The 15973-nt window shown below is 36.0% G+C and overlaps 1 protein-coding gene across 8 annotated transcripts in view; it reads left to right on the forward strand.

Moving 5' to 3' along the window:
* The first annotated feature begins 2005 nt into the window (after window positions 1-2005).
* Window positions 2006-15973, forward strand: part of LOC135833006 (whirlin-like) — a 148537-nt gene continuing 134569 nt past the window's right edge. For 5 of the 8 annotated variants that reach the window (XM_065346587.1, XM_065346588.1, XM_065346593.1 and 2 more), the window contains exon 1: window positions 2006-2219. The gene's annotated coding sequence lies outside the window, so the exon portion shown is untranslated. The remainder of the gene's footprint in view (window positions 2220-15973) is intronic. The other 3 variants (XM_065346590.1, XM_065346591.1, XM_065346594.1) reach the window with 1 other exon arrangement.

Raw genomic sequence — 15973 nt, forward strand, 5'->3', positions numbered from 1 at the left:
CAGACTTGGCAATTTTTGGTAAAAATTACATTTTTTTCAAATTTCAGTAGGTAAAACAACGAAACTTTTTAGGAATTCTGGTAGAAATGCGAGAATTTTTCTAATTTTTGGCCAAAACCAGAACTTTTTGGCAATCATTGACGAAAAAGTAGAAGTGATGCTTTTTTGCAATTCTTTATCAAAAATTGCAAGGTTTTTTGTGACTTTTTGTACAAAAAAAAAACAAACAAAGAAACTTTTGGCCCTAAGGCAGTTTTTGACAAGAGAAAGAAGTGAGTAGGTAAATATTTTTGGAATTTTTTTTCCAAAAAAACGATAATTTTCAGCATGTTTTTGCAGAAAGCTACACTTGAACGATAATAACGTTGCAAAAGCTACGTAGTTAGTGAGAAAACTGAAACGAGAAGAGAATAAAAGAAATTGAGAGCATGCTTTCGCAAAATTATTCACGTCTCATTTGATATCCTATCAACATTTAAAAAATTTTTCAAGAATCAAATTTTTCATTTTTTTTTTTTTTTTTTTTTTGAAGTACCTAAGTAACTTTTGTGATTAAAATTTTGAAAAGAGCGACCTTGAGGCACAGGTTTAAATAAAAATAAAGTATTTCGAGCTCTAATTTTCATGACTTCGTTATTATTTCCTGACTAAATGAAATGAAATAATCCCAATCTTTGTAGAGAATCCTTCACGATGTCCCTTCGCAAATGTCAACTTTTGAAACAGCTTCTTCAGGAGGGGAGGGTGTTTATTCTCACCAAAGTTTTCCAACAGTTTCATTTTTCATGATTTCAAAATTCTCATCAATATACCTACACTTGTACCCTATTGACCTTTCAACTTTTTAATTACCTACGTACTCTTTGATCACACATCTCAAACCTATGAAAAAATACGACTGTCCACCACACACCAAAAATACTCTCAAAATCCCCAAACTTGACCCTTAGAAAGCATCTTCGAAAAAAATAATTATTTCCAATTCATTCAAACTTACCACACAATAAAAACGAACCGTGCAGCACATGGCGAACGTATTGACTCAGATCGTTTTTACGAAATTTCTTTCTAAACATTCGAGCTGCGGGGCAAGCAAAGGCAAAAGCACTCCATCCATATTTTATTCGCATGCAACAATCGAAGCGGAATTTTCGATAAAAGAAAATTTTTAGTATTCTCGAACGACGAAAAGTTAATCAGATAAAAGCCTATAAACGTGGCTGAGTGAATAAAGGATGCTTTACATAAATCGTCTGTAAGTGTTGCATCGTAATTTACCACGAAATCCGAAACGCGAGCTGCTGCGTTGGGAGATCGACGAGGAGAGGTTCGTATTTCGTATACTTCGCAACCAGCATCCACCATCCATACAGTAGGTACCTATATGTACAGTACATAATAGCTAGAATGAATTCCATTCGTAGCAGGTAGGTAAAAGGGGTAGGGTAGAGGTATGTGAGACGCAGATGTACACTCTCATGTATATTTTATGGGTGGAAATTTCGCCATTCGCTTTTCATATGAGTTGGTAATCTTTGGCACTTTGGAAATGAAAAATTTATCGCCGGATCAGTTTATAGGTGCCGTTGCAATGAAGCAGAAAATCACACATGAGGAAAATTTTTTTCCCACCTTTTATACGTACAAGACGTTAAGGGTGCTCTTACAAAAGTATACTACGTACCTTTTCTGGTTCTACATATAACTAAGGGTATACCTAGGTACCTAATTCTTGAGGGAGTGATTTCCTCCTGCTGGATATAACGTAGCTTAGTATTATTTTACGAGTTTAAATTCGTCCTTGAAAAAGATTCCAACGAGTAAGTTTTACTCTCTCTCTTTACATTCACTTGGTCGGTAGGTAGGTAGGTAGGTACTCTTAAGAACTTTGTAATTTCGTCAACAAGGGTTAAGGCATTCCGCCGTTAGATGGCGGCACAGGTTGAATAAAAATTACAATCAATAAGGGTGTATAAAGGTCAAGTTTCCCGTGCAGTCAACGAAACAAGAAACAAACTTAGTCCACCTAACTTCACGTTCAATCAGTTTACCAAAATCTCGCATTCTAACATGTCTGAAATTTAGTTCTGCTCGTCGTACTGTGGTGTTTTTTTTTTTTTATTTCGCGCTGTACTAATACACTTTATTGTAACTATTTCGTCGAAGGTTTCGCGTATACCATTTTCTCAACGTTCAACATGCTGACAACAACAAATGTGGTGAGTTTGTTTTGGTAATTTTTAGGTCAATAAGGGAAGAACGTCGTCTTACACCTTGCCTTTTTTCACTCTCTATTCGCTGCAGTATCTGTTCCATTTCGAACCCCTTTTCTTTTAGTCAAAAAAAAACCTAGCAGTTCGTTGATCTTTTTTTTTAACACGGGTTATTTACCATTCGCCTGAGATCTTTATCAGTGCCTAGCATAGGTCAACAATACCACACACATAGTGGCAAATTAACCACGAGTGTTCATCGATCGTCGAGCATTAAGTTGGAAATATTTCATACTCGCGCCAGTTATACGGGTAATTCGAATAATACGCTGGCGTTTAGACGATAAAATTCCACAAATTATCGCGCATTAAATACCGTGTGTTTTGATTATCGTAGAACCCCTTTCGTACAACGTGTAGGCAAATCAACGTACCGTACTCAGATGTTAGTAAAATTGCTGTGATTATTTTTTCTTTCAAATCGTAAATCGAACGTGCATCGAGTGATATATCATTTTCTAGGTTATCGAGGTCGCCCAGTTCAAATTTCTACTCAATTTTTACCTATCTACGTACCAAAGTGTGCTCGGGTCAAGAAATCGATCGTACTTGCGAACTATACACAGTATACACACAACGAACCAACTCGCTGGATAAAAAAAAAAAAAACTTTCTCAAAACGGTGATCCATCATTATTTATAAGGGATAAATCTGATACGAAATTTCATTTTTTTCCACCTTCTTACCTCGTACCTCGCTAAATAATTCGAGGGTGTTTTTAATTCGAGGGGATCGCGGTTTCAAGGTAGAATAGTTGAAAACAACAATAAAAACTCTACACTCGTGTGGAGAAAGTGCAAGTTATATTTTTTTACAACAACTAGATTACGTATTTGGCCAAAGCGCCGCGTTATTATACTATCAACATTTTTGACTGTTCTTTTTTTTTACAATAGAAATGGATAAAAGCAGCGAGGTTTTTTTCTCTTTCGTCGGTTCTATTCTGTTTCTCCTCTTTTCTTTGGCTTTTTTTCCTTTCTTTTTTCGCTTCGAAAAGACATAACCTAGTGAAAAGCAAATTTACAAGTTCGTAAGATGAAATACGATAAAAGGAAAAACAATTCCACCGGGATCTTATTATTAGAAACCATTAAGCCTTTCGCAAAGTAAATTATCAACCTACAAAAGGCCATAATAATACCGTGTTTTATTTCTACGCCCAGCAAGAAATTGCCTTTTAATTCGATAGCTGCAATTTACCGTATACAAAAGCGTGATTGGGGTTTCATTTTTTTTTATGGGTACGAGTATGGTATGGATTTTTTTTTTGCAAATTAAAATATAATCGTTCGGTGGTCGATTAATATGAGACATATTTTTTGTGTTGTGATGAAATTCCCGGCTCGGGCTCCCCTATTGCGAGTTGGTGTTTTGTTATGCTTCGCCGAAATTTACCAACAACGCAATAAAGGTCAGGGCCGTTAAGTTCACTCATGTACTCGGTGTACGTAGACGTACGAGCACCTAAATCAAAAACTAGGTACCTACGGCCGATTGCGAGTACTTTTCAGAGAGTTATTTTTATCAGAAAGTAATCGACTAGATATCGAAATGAAGGAAATATATACTTAGACCATCGTAAAATCTATTTTACGATCCAGAACGCCCATTAAATGCTACTTCTGTTGCAAATGAATCGTTCACCTTTTGCACGCTGCTTTTATGCGAATTTTGAATCCTAAATAATGTACCTACTACCTACCTACTGATGATTTTGAATTTTAAAATTGCGTAGAATCTATCAAAATTGTCAACTAACTGATCCGAATGGGAACATTTTTTGCAATAATTTTATTTAAATGCTAATTTCTTACACGAGTAAATACAAAAGCCAACATCTAAAAAATATTTCGAATTGATCTCTCCCTGGATTCTGAGTTTATATTATAGACAAGATCCGAACTAATTTAGTTCTCAGATCTTAGATTCAGATTTTAGATCTACATCCAAATTTACTGAATCAGAAACATCGAACAAGCTACCCTTTTCTCACACATGAAACAGAAAAATATCATTTTTTATGTGTCTTAAAAAAATGAAAAATTAGTTTCAACTTTTACTGAAAAAAAAAGGCTCGGCAGAAATTTATGATATGCAATTTAGAAACATGCTGACTTGTGGATCAACACATTCATTGGCTAAAAAGTAGTGATTTTTTTGTGTTTTTGGGCAACAGGAGGAGATGATGGGAGCAATTTGGAGAATTGAAAATTTCACCAGAGGTTATCTTGGCAAAAAAAAACAAAATTTTTAGATAGTTTCGATGAAAAGTAAGATCTTTCTGGTAGTTTTGACCAAAAAAGCAAGACTTGTTCACAATTTTACCAAAAAAAAAAACAGTACCTAGAACTTTCTACCAATTTTTAGCAATTTGGACCATTTTTTGGGAATTTCACAAAAAAAAATGAGAGGACAAATTTTTCAAAAAATAGAAATTTCTAGAAAAAAACCAGGATTTTTGGCAGATTTATAAAAAGAAAAATTTACCGTATTTAAAATTCTGGAAAAAAGAAAGACTTTTTGAAATTTTTTGACAATTTTGACCAAAAAAACAAAACTTTTTCACAATGTTAGCAACTAAAAAAAACCACAACTTCTTCACCATTTTTAGCAATTTCTGCAAGGAAATCAAGTTTTTTTTGTAAAGCAAAACTTTTTCAAATTCAACTTTAAAAAAGAGTTTTTTCAAAAAATGAAGGACATACACTAGGAGTATAATTTTTAGCAAACAGTGTGACCGTAGCACTTGCTGATTTTTTTTAAACCATGATGAGGTCCATATTTTGTACCTTCTTCTTTACGTAATGAACCAAAATGTTCTGAATCTGAATTTTATCATCTTTCGAATGGAATTTCACCAAAGGCGTTACAGATTACCTACCATTCAATTTTATCGTATTTCAAAGTTGTAATTAATATGGCACCCCCTCCCCCTCACAATGAAATTTTAACCATATCTTAGGTTTCTCAAAGAAAGCACGACGAATGCAATTTAACGAGAAATATATCAATCAAAACAATTGTCAAATTCACAAGAAATAATTGGTAAGTAATTGAATTCTTCTTCTCCATTGTTCACTTGTAAGTTGTATCCAAGCATCGTGACTATGGAGCCTCCCCAATCAGCTGCCTCCAACTTTGTCTGTCTTTGGCCTGTCTGGTGCGTGTCAGCTTCTCTAGGTTGTCTTGCTGCACTATATGTCCGAAATATCTCAGGATCCTCCTTCTTATAATGATGCTGAGTCTATCCTTCACACCTAGCACTTCCAGTATTGACCTCTTTGTTCTTTTCTTGGTCCATGCGATTCTAAGCATTTGTCTACAGCAATACATTTCAAATGCATCTATCCGGCTCTGATCTGTTTTCTTCATTGTCCACATCTCCGAGGCGTACAGGAATATGGAGAATACGAGCGTCTTTATACAATCTTTAATTTTGTTCTCTGGGGTATTCCATGGCGTTTCCAGATTCGGTAGAGTTTTTCTACAGCTGTTTTTGCAATTGATGCACACCTTCTTATCTCATCTTCTGAACCTCCATCGTTGGTTATTAGGGAGCCTAAATATGCAAAGCTCTGTACCACTTCTATTCCATCTATCTCTTGTAGCTCAGGTTGGTTTTCATTGGCCCTATCTACGTATTATCATCATCTTAGTCTTTGATTTGTTCACCTTCAGACCCCTAGCTAGGCTAACTTGTTCAATCTTGCCCATGATCTCCTTCATGTCGTCGATGTTTTCAGCCAGTATTGTGGTGTCATCTGTGTACCTCAGATTCAATATTTTCTTGCCTCCTAGCGTACAATTAATCCAAATGAACGCGATGGAAAAACTAGTAGGAGATGGGATGGTAACCAAGGCAAGTTGGTGTACATTCTGGAATAAATATTATAGGTAAGTTAATTTTGTATGTATGCCTGCATCAAGAACCCGTACAACAATGACCATGCTAATTTCGATGTGAATGTCAACCCATCCACATCTGTCACTTTTGGATGCCACATGTCGATGTGAATTTCGACTCTGTGTCGAGCCAATTGTTGATGTAATTGTCGACCAATGTTGATCGGCATTTAAGTCGACAATTGGCTCGACACAGGGTCGAAATTTACATCAACATGTGGAGTCCAAATGTGACGGATGTGGATGGATCAACATTGGCATCGAAATTTACGTCGACCTCCAGCTACGCAAAATTGTTAAATTTTAGTTTCAAAATTGAAATTTTTTCCAAAAATCATTTTCTCTTACATACTTAGGTGGCCATTGCTCATGCTGAAAGCGAAAGCAGCATTGACATGGAGACCACCTCTGAGAAGTACAGACAGAAAGTCCATATTCAGTAGGCTATAGTTGAACATTAAACTCTTTATACTGAAAGGTGCAATAGGATATCTAAGAGTAGGTACTAAACTAATACATTTACTTTACATGTCGATGTTAATGTTGATGTGAAATTCGACATTAACAAATACATCCACAATATCAACTTGAATTTTTCAAATTTGAGAAATCTTTGAAAATTTGGTCGATGTTAGTGTCGATGTATTTGTGGATGATCGACTTTCACATCAAACATAACATCGACAACTCCAAACTATGGGAAAGTGAATAATTTTATCAAGGCCATTAAAAAATTTTTCTCCCTTCAAACAAAGATCATCTTTTCAAATGTTTACTGAGCTTTTAAACACTGAAACAGAAATTTTGATTCTGAAAAATTGGTCGACATAGTTGTGGATGTAAATTTTGAGCATCGAATTTACCATCAACATGTCGACATCGCATATTGAGGTATCAGAAATAATGAAAAAATTTCGAAAATTTTCATTAACCTGACTTCTTTACAGACAGAAGATTCCTATTAAATAACTTATTGGTCACTTTTCCATCATCATGTTGGAAAAAAACATAGTTGATGTAAATGTTGACGTCGACAATTGTTGTACGGGAATATTTGATCAGTTGGCCAAAAAATTTCAAATTTTGGGGCTCAAGTCAATTTTGTCATATTTCCAGGTGAAGTCAAGATGACAAAGTGATTTTTTAAAAAACATACCAGATTCTGCAATTTCATTTGTTTTGAAAAAAAATCACAATACGAAGTCTCTATTGGATCGTTGAAGAAACATATTTTCGAATTTATTAAAAATCAAACCCTGGTACAGTACTGTAGAATGTAATTTGATTTGGATATTCTATTACCTGTGTAGAGGTAAAGACAGCAGTTCAAGTTATCGAATTCTATAAATTACCACCTTGTAAAAATAATCCCGCATAAGAAATTAAAAAATATCGATTACACGCGATGAAGTCTCACCTTCCCCCCTCCCCCTCCCCCCAAAAAAGGATCGAGTAAATAATAAACGAAATACAATACCTACGTTCAACATGGAAAAACAAAATGAAAAAATATGTATTTCCCGTTCGGTTGGCAAAAAAAATATCATAAAGAAAGAGACTCTAGATTACAACATGGCTCGAAACGAAATATAAGTATGAAAAATTAAGAAATGCCATTCCATTTTACGTCTCACTGGGTAAACCTCGACTCGAGGTAGAAATTCAATTAAGAAAGGCAAAAAACATCGCACACGAAGGCTTTTTTCATTTGAAAATAAAATAGCTCTGTGATTTGGCAACTATAAAAAGCCCATCAGTGCAATCGATTAATCTGCCCGTATGCCTACCTTTACCTACCTATCTACCCAGGAGAAATAAAAACAAAAGACATGCACGTAGGTATATAGAGAAAGAGAGAGGGATAGAATGAGCGATATGTTTAGAAATTCAAATTATTTCTAACAAAGCGACGAACAGAAAGCAAATTGAATATCGTTTAAGTTAACGAAATGCTAAAATAGCAGTGTAAAAAGTACTCAAATCTTGACTTCTGCGTCGGCATAATATTATTATAGGTACCTACGACTTTTGTATACGTTTATATAGGTATATAAGGTGAAACGTGACGACGAATTTGCCAATTCGCGATCAAAGCACCTGCCCTACCTACGCGATTCCTTCTTTAAAAGAATCCTCGACGCTTTTACTTGGAGTATAAAATTAGAAAATCCACTGCGAAGGAATTCTACGACTACGAGTAAGCTCTCTGAAAGCTCGCGAATGAATTGAACAGTTCGACTCGTGAATTCTCGCGGAATCGCATTATCGATATTAAATCTCGCAGAATTCGTCTTCTCGTTTCTTCTCTCATACAGATTCGTCAAGAAGGTTTTGTACGCTGGAAAAAGAACGCCGAATAACCTTGACTGTGGGAAATCGGCTTCGGCTGTAGAAATAAGCAGATTACCTATATTATATGTACCTAAAAATGTTTATGGCTTCTGCGATCATTTTTTTTCTCTTTTTCAAATCGCTATTTTATATATATAATATTAATACCTACGTAGGTGATATATTTCACTCCGTGCAAGCTCTTCCTTCTTTTTGAAGTCGGGTAAGAGTTCATATTTTTTTCATTACCAATTATTAATTAGGTTACCTATTGGTTGCATACCCTATTTTACTTGCATAAAGGTAATCCTCGATTAAATCCATCGACGTCTTAGAAAGTTTGCAAAATGTGTTACGAGGTGAGCGAGTCACTGCGTTTTATTTTTTACTCGTACTTACTCGGTTGTCGCGATAAATACAAATACGTATAAGGTCCCGAAGGAAGAAAACTTCTGCTGCTGTTGGGGTTGTATTTATGAGATAACAGTTTTCTCTTCGCTTCTGGTCTCGCGAAATACGAGTAACTGTATGCTACTTTGTTTATAAACGTAGCTCAAGAGTAGGTATGGTGAAAAGGTCAATAACTTGGTATCTTTTTATGTAAAGAACGGCGGCGTTTTCTTTAATTTATCTTGCGATGATGCCGCTATGAAAAAAGAAGAAATGAGGTTTGATACTGTGCTGATATGAAGGAAAAATAATTTTGCCCATACTTATTTCAAACTGTCTCATTGCATTTTTTTTCTTTTTTAATGGACAAGAGCTTCTAAAAAAGACTCTTTTTATAAAAATTTGAAATTTCCAAAAAATTGCTGGAGGTTCCGAACGGTTTGAAATCACCTCGTATAGATTCAGCATGTTAAAGAAGTGCTTTTTTAAGCTATATTAGCGGTTAAAAAATACAACATTCCTGCAAGAACTTTGTTATCGTTTATCGTAGGGAATAGAATGGTTATGTCTGAACAGCTGTTTGAAGAGAGATTGGATAATAATCTTCTTGGTGGTTTAGACAATAAATATCCCTATAGCGGGGAGATTTATTGGATACCTAGCTAGCTCACATAAGAGAATATTTTGATAATCAAGAATACTTACATAATAAAGAAACATACAAACATACTATGTACAGGTTTATTTTATTAAAGCGTCTACTACATTGTTGTCGTATATGTACATAATATAAGTACCAGTAAATAGTATGTAACAAATGCAATCCATTTCAATAAATAAGATAGGTGCCAATGAAGGTAAAAATCTCTGAAGATCACGGCAATTAACACACATTGAAATCTTATCAAATTGCATGCCACTATAATTCCGATTTGTAGGTAGGTATCGGATCTTTGTCCAATACCGGCAATACCTACTCATGATAAAATGACATCATCAATTAACTATGATTAGGTTAAGTATAATTAATTAGTGGAGACACCACCATGTAAGCAACAGGTACCTAACACTGCTGACCGTCTCACCATCTCTTTCCCTTAGCCTACCCCAATAATAGTGGCTGTCGATGGCTGCTTTACTTTAACGATATACAAGGTAAACCCGGGTGAGAAGAATGACGCACCATTCTTAGAATTGTCATTCATAAATTAGGCAAAAATGACTCAAAAAAGTTGACAATTTGTGAAAAGTACTACATACAGGTTCTGTACCTGTGAACACAATTTTTTTTATCAATAATTTTTTGATTTTTTTGAAAAATAAAAAAATAAATTTTTGGCCATCTCTCCCATGTGTATGGGAGAGATGGCTTATGGAATTTTACATGTAAATAATTGAAAACGTATTAAACAATTTTTTTTTTGAAATTCAAGATGAGCAGGAGTCTCAAAAGTAGTCTTCTGTTTTGGATGTGTCTAGTGAGCCTAAATTTAAAAAATTCCATTTAAAAAAATGAAAAACATTATTATGACAATAAAATTTTTAAAGCCATCTCTCCCTCCACCCACATGCGGCATCTCTCCCATTTTGAGACTTTTTCATTTTTTGTAAATTGATCTCACAAATCATTTGATATTAAAAAAGTTGTATAGCTCAAATTGATCTGTATTAAATGTAGGTACTTTCCATTGGACTATTTGAAAACCAATTTTAGAATGTATTTTGAATGAAAATTTTTGTTTTAAAATCATGAAAATTCATTTTTCAAAAAATGTCATCACTTTTCAACTTCAAGGTTTTCCACAGACCAAAATATGTAAGGTCGGTGGAATATTTTTTTTGCATGTAAGGTAGTTGGGTATAAGGTATGTTTCTCATCGACATTTTAGTTAACCTAGACCACTAATCATACACAAAATAATGCCACTGGTTTTGTCGCCAACTCTGAGTAATAAACAAAGGCAACAGCACATGCATGCATAACTTAACTACTATCAGCAATATACACACATGTACACACTACATCATCAGTTGTTGATGCATGCGCTATTGCGTTTGTTTATTACTCAGAGTTGACAACATAACCAATGGAGTTTTTTTTGCCTATGATTAGCGGTCTAGGTTAACTAAAATGTTGATGATGTTTCTACACTGTTGGATTTTCGAATCAGTGTTGCCAACATACCCAAATTGAAGGTGGGGCATCTCACCCGGGTTTACCTTATATTCACACGCACTATTCGGAGATGCCCTGGTGATCCTGAATTGGCCATAAAAAAGTAAAATGATAACTAAATGTTGGATCATCATTTTTCTTGATGATACTAACTTAGGAATGGTTGCACCATTCTGTGAACAAACTTGAATCAAGTTAAACCAAGTTTAAGTGATGTAACAATACAAATTTTAGTATGCTAATTGCTAAAAAATAGGCAACAATTTTTATCAGCATTTAAACAGAGTTTAGCGTTAAACTGAGTTTAAACCATGATGGTGCAACTAGCCCTTAATTGAGTAAATAAGACAGGTCAGCACTAGAGCCCTGTGCCGCCACTGCCATTCAAAAAATTACTTCAGCCACCACCAAGTGATCTGCTAACTCTGCTTGGCTAAGCCGGCTTAACTCACTCAAACAGCACATATCAGCAAAATTTTTTACATTTTTTGACTTTTTCAAGAGGCAACACTTTTTGTGATTACCACACAAAAATGGCCTCCCTTCTCAGATCGGAAAAAAATTGAGAAGTTGAATTTGATTTCACATACAACTCCAAAATTTCAACTTTGTAGCTGGCTGAGCCGCCGCTGAGTGAAATTTTTGCAGCCACCAAGACCTTTGGCTAGAATTGGCTCCTCTGCCAGCCACAGTTCTGTGCGTACTGTAGCTGCCACCAATCATTCCGTTGTCAGTGCAGGGCTCTAGTCCGCACCAAGCGAGAGTTGGGCAAATTGATAAATAATATGATGAGGTAACCCACTTGACAATAGATTCGCCGCCTGAAAAAGCCGGTGAAAAAGCCGGCCCAAAAATGACAGTAAATTTGCCGGTAAAAAAACGCCAGCCAAAAGCGGCTGTTTAAAGTGGCTGATTAATTCATTAAAACGCCGAAAAATCTACCAAGCTACAAAAAATTTCTAGCCCAAGGTAGGATCGAACCCGCGACTCCTGCGTGGAAGTCCAGAGCACTCACCATTCAGCTATCACAGCAACAATAAAATCTCAGTTTTCAAGTGGTATACATGTACCGCACTTCGTACTTTCCTTTAAATTTTTTGAAAATGAGTTCTGAACACAGGTTGCGCATGTGCATTGTAATCGGCAAATCAACAAAATAAAAAAAACTGCTGCTTAAAACGCCGGCTCAAAAGCGGCTGTTTTTCTAAAAGTGGCGGAAAGCGGCTGATTTAAATGGCTGATTTTATAAACTAGCCGCTTCTAGCTGGCGTTTTTTCACCGGCAATAAGTGGCAGATTTACAAAAATCAGCCGGCGTTTCGGCTTAAAGCGGCGAATCTATTGTCAAGTGGGAAGCCCATGCCACACTTATATATATATTTCATTACCACCTAACATCATACTTCAATGAGGATACTGGTACTGCGAATAGCTGGAACCAAGTGATGGTGCGTACTTCTGGTCTTTGGCGCATGCCACAGCAACCTGCAAGTATGTCCTCTAATACACCCTATAGGTATAATTTCCCATGTCACCATGCATTTTTTTTTTACATTATGGGATATACTTAAATAGAATGACGTAAGGATGCATTTATTAGAATAACCACCTAAGCGGTGAAGGCATATTGCACCATATCAAATTTCCTACTATTTTTTAGCAATTTTTTGAGGGATCCATATTTTGTACCCATTTTTGCAACTTTTTAAAATTTCTTATCGTAGGTACTATGGATTTTCAACATTAAAAAAATCACCTAATAAACTACCATCTTTGGCCTTTTGAATGGTTTACTTGAAAAAAAAAATCTGTCATTTTTTCTACTCTTTAAAGCCAAAAAACAAAAGGGGTCCTTATTATACCTACCTTCTCCTCGATGTGTTCACTCAAAATTTCGCGTGATTTTAATTTAATGTTGACATAAGTACATAAAAATCTGTCCATAACAATAAATATCAAAATCACAATTTCGGTACGAAATTGAAAAAATTTGCACCAATTGATAGAAAATTCCAACCTCTACAATCATCTAGAGGCGACACTGTTCTCAACGAACTCTTGAACATGGTGAAATTTAAGAATTGGCGGCTAAATAGCACCCAGATCTAGGTACGCAGAATGTTTTCGAACAAAAAAAACAGACGATAGAGTTTTCCATCAATTTTCCACCATATAATTTGATACAGCGCAGCGTAGAAAGATTACAACAGTTGGTTGGTGAAGCGAGAGGTTTTTCACACGTGGTTGATATTTCGTTAGGGATAATTAAATAACCGAAGGCGTATTAGTTTGATATTTCTGGTTTCCTTATTGAGTTAGCTCGCCCGTCGCTTATTTTGTGACAATTTCAGGCTACTAACAAAGGTACATACTCGTACATAGGTACTCGTAGCTTACCTACACCCTTAAAACTACGTACGAATTACTTCGACACGTAGCGTAGGTTTGGTTGTTGGCTAGAAAAGCTAGTACGACGCTTAAAATTGGCATTTAAATGCTGCAGAATTGGGCGTAGCTTTGATATGTGTGTGGATTACTACTTGTGTTGATATCGCTGAGCAGCGAGCCGAGTAGATTATTTTCTATGGTTTGATAACGACTCGACGAAAGGTTTCGGTTGCCGACACGTCGTGCTCGACGTCGTCGAAATAAAAAATAAAGCGAATTTACGACTGCATAAATAAAAGGTTCTTATAACAAAAGATGGCATAGCCAGCCTTTCGGCTATGGTATAAATACCATACACACATACACGCGCTTTATATACAGAAGAGGCTTGCCGGATCCGCATGGCAAGCAGCCGCATACACACCTTTGTACCTATAACCTACACTCGGCTCTTTTTTTTGGTCGACTGAGACGACGGGCGCAGGCGCTGACCCGATACCAACTTCTTTACCATTCGGAGAGAGAAAAACCCTTCGCCTTGTGCGCGACTATTGTCACCAGCATGCTGTACTTTTCACGCCGAACCCTATTAACTCGCAGGCGAATGCTAAATATAGTCGATTCGTAATTTAAAAACAACGCGAGCGAGAAACATCGCTCGAAAATGAGATATTTATCGGTGACATGCGACAAATACACGTTCTCAGAATTCCGCCAGCACCAATTTACCCGGTAATATCCGGTTACCGAAATTAGCCTCCTGTTTTTCCTTCAATTTAACACGACCATCGATTCTTTTCAATATAAATCCATTCGTTTTGTTGTCTTGTCATCGCTCTTTCGTTTACAACGTCGTGTTCCCTTCTACCCATCACTTCTTCGTTCGATCCTCTTTCGCTGATTCTGCTCGTCGTGCATGGCACGTGTATACTATATCGAGGTATATCTATAACGTAAGCGCCACGTGGTGGTACCGAAAGGCGTTAAAAAATTCAATTATCGTCTTCCGACATTACAGCTAAGACGGCGTGTTTTACAAATCCGTCGAAAATATCGCTATTTTTACAACCACGTGATTCGTCGCATTAGCATATCTCGTTGGTTTTAAAAATTCGCCAACGAAATGTATCCCACTGACTGGGCCAGGATCGCGATCATTTGCATATCTTTGTTTTGTTTTTTGGCCCACCGCATCTGTCTTATCTCTTCTTATGCCTGAAAAAGCTCCCTTTTTCGATGAACTAATTCAACCGCGACCTAGTATTTTTCGCGTATCCAACAGATGCTACCGTAGTAGCTGTTTTAATCTGAGTTTGAAATCTTGCACCAAAATACGAGTACAGTACGTTTTTCACAGCTCACGTTTCCAATTGCTGGCTCTGGCTCTCTAAGTAAGGTGGAAAAAAAGTGGAAGGCGAAACGAATTTTGTATTCATATCAGCAACTGTCAACGAAATAAACATGCAGGTGACGTAGAGTATTATGATCTTGGGTCCGGGGTCGTTTAGATGAAATATTATTAGCCGGATGGGATAGGATGGACGCGAACGACCCGAAAGTGAAAACCCTTAGATAAGGACTTTTGCAAATAATTCTACATACCTACTTAGGTAGGTACCCTAAAAAACCTAATATCATTTTAATTGAATTGCGCGAATGGGAAGCTAAAAGAAATAAATGTGTGGTACGTTACTCTCCAAGAGTAGAATTATGTGTTAGGTACCGGAACTTGGCGTAGTTTTTAGTCGACTGTCACCTGAAAAGCTCAGTTTTTCGCAGAGTCGTTGGTGTAGAGGAAAAATTGCGTCATTTTGGGATAAAACGAAAAAAAATTATCAACCACAAGTTCAGATTGTCTCACTGAAACGGCGACGTATTTTCCTAATTTTTTTCAACTTTTCGAAATGAAAACGTATAACTTCTAATATTTTTTCAAACTACAAATAGAATTCAATTTTTTAGCTCCTGAGGTGAATTTTTTCGTTGTGCTTACAAGGGAGAGCAAGGTGCACCTCTTCTCATAGGTTGTATTGTAATTTGAATCATGTTAAAATTTGCTCAAAGTTGAACTCTGAAATTTTCATTTTGCTTTTGCTGCCACTAGAACCCCATTTTTTCAAAATATAGCGACGATGAGGTACATATGATTTTGAAGGCCCAGAATTTGAAGATGAGGGTCTCAAAATCAACATAAAAATTTTGTGAGAAATATTTCATTCTAAATTGTTGACCTCAAATCAAAAAAATCCAAAATTCGACCCAATTGGGTCTCATAAGGATCAAAATATGTCATTAAAATCAATTTTTAAAATTTTTGGACCCCTTACCAAAAATTTTGAAAAAACCAAAGTATACAAGCTACAGTTTATTTGGATCCTATTTTGATTTTAAGGACCTCAGATTTGGGAAAGAGGATCCTAAAATTAACATAAAAACTTTTGAGAAATAAATTTCATTCTGAATCGTATTTTGACTTTAGATCCAAAATTTGAACCAATTTGGACTCCTGAGG

This window comes from Planococcus citri, chromosome 1 (genome assembly GCF_950023065.1).
Source record: "Planococcus citri chromosome 1, ihPlaCitr1.1, whole genome shotgun sequence".
NCBI classification, from domain to species: domain Eukaryota; kingdom Metazoa; phylum Arthropoda; class Insecta; order Hemiptera; family Pseudococcidae; genus Planococcus; species Planococcus citri.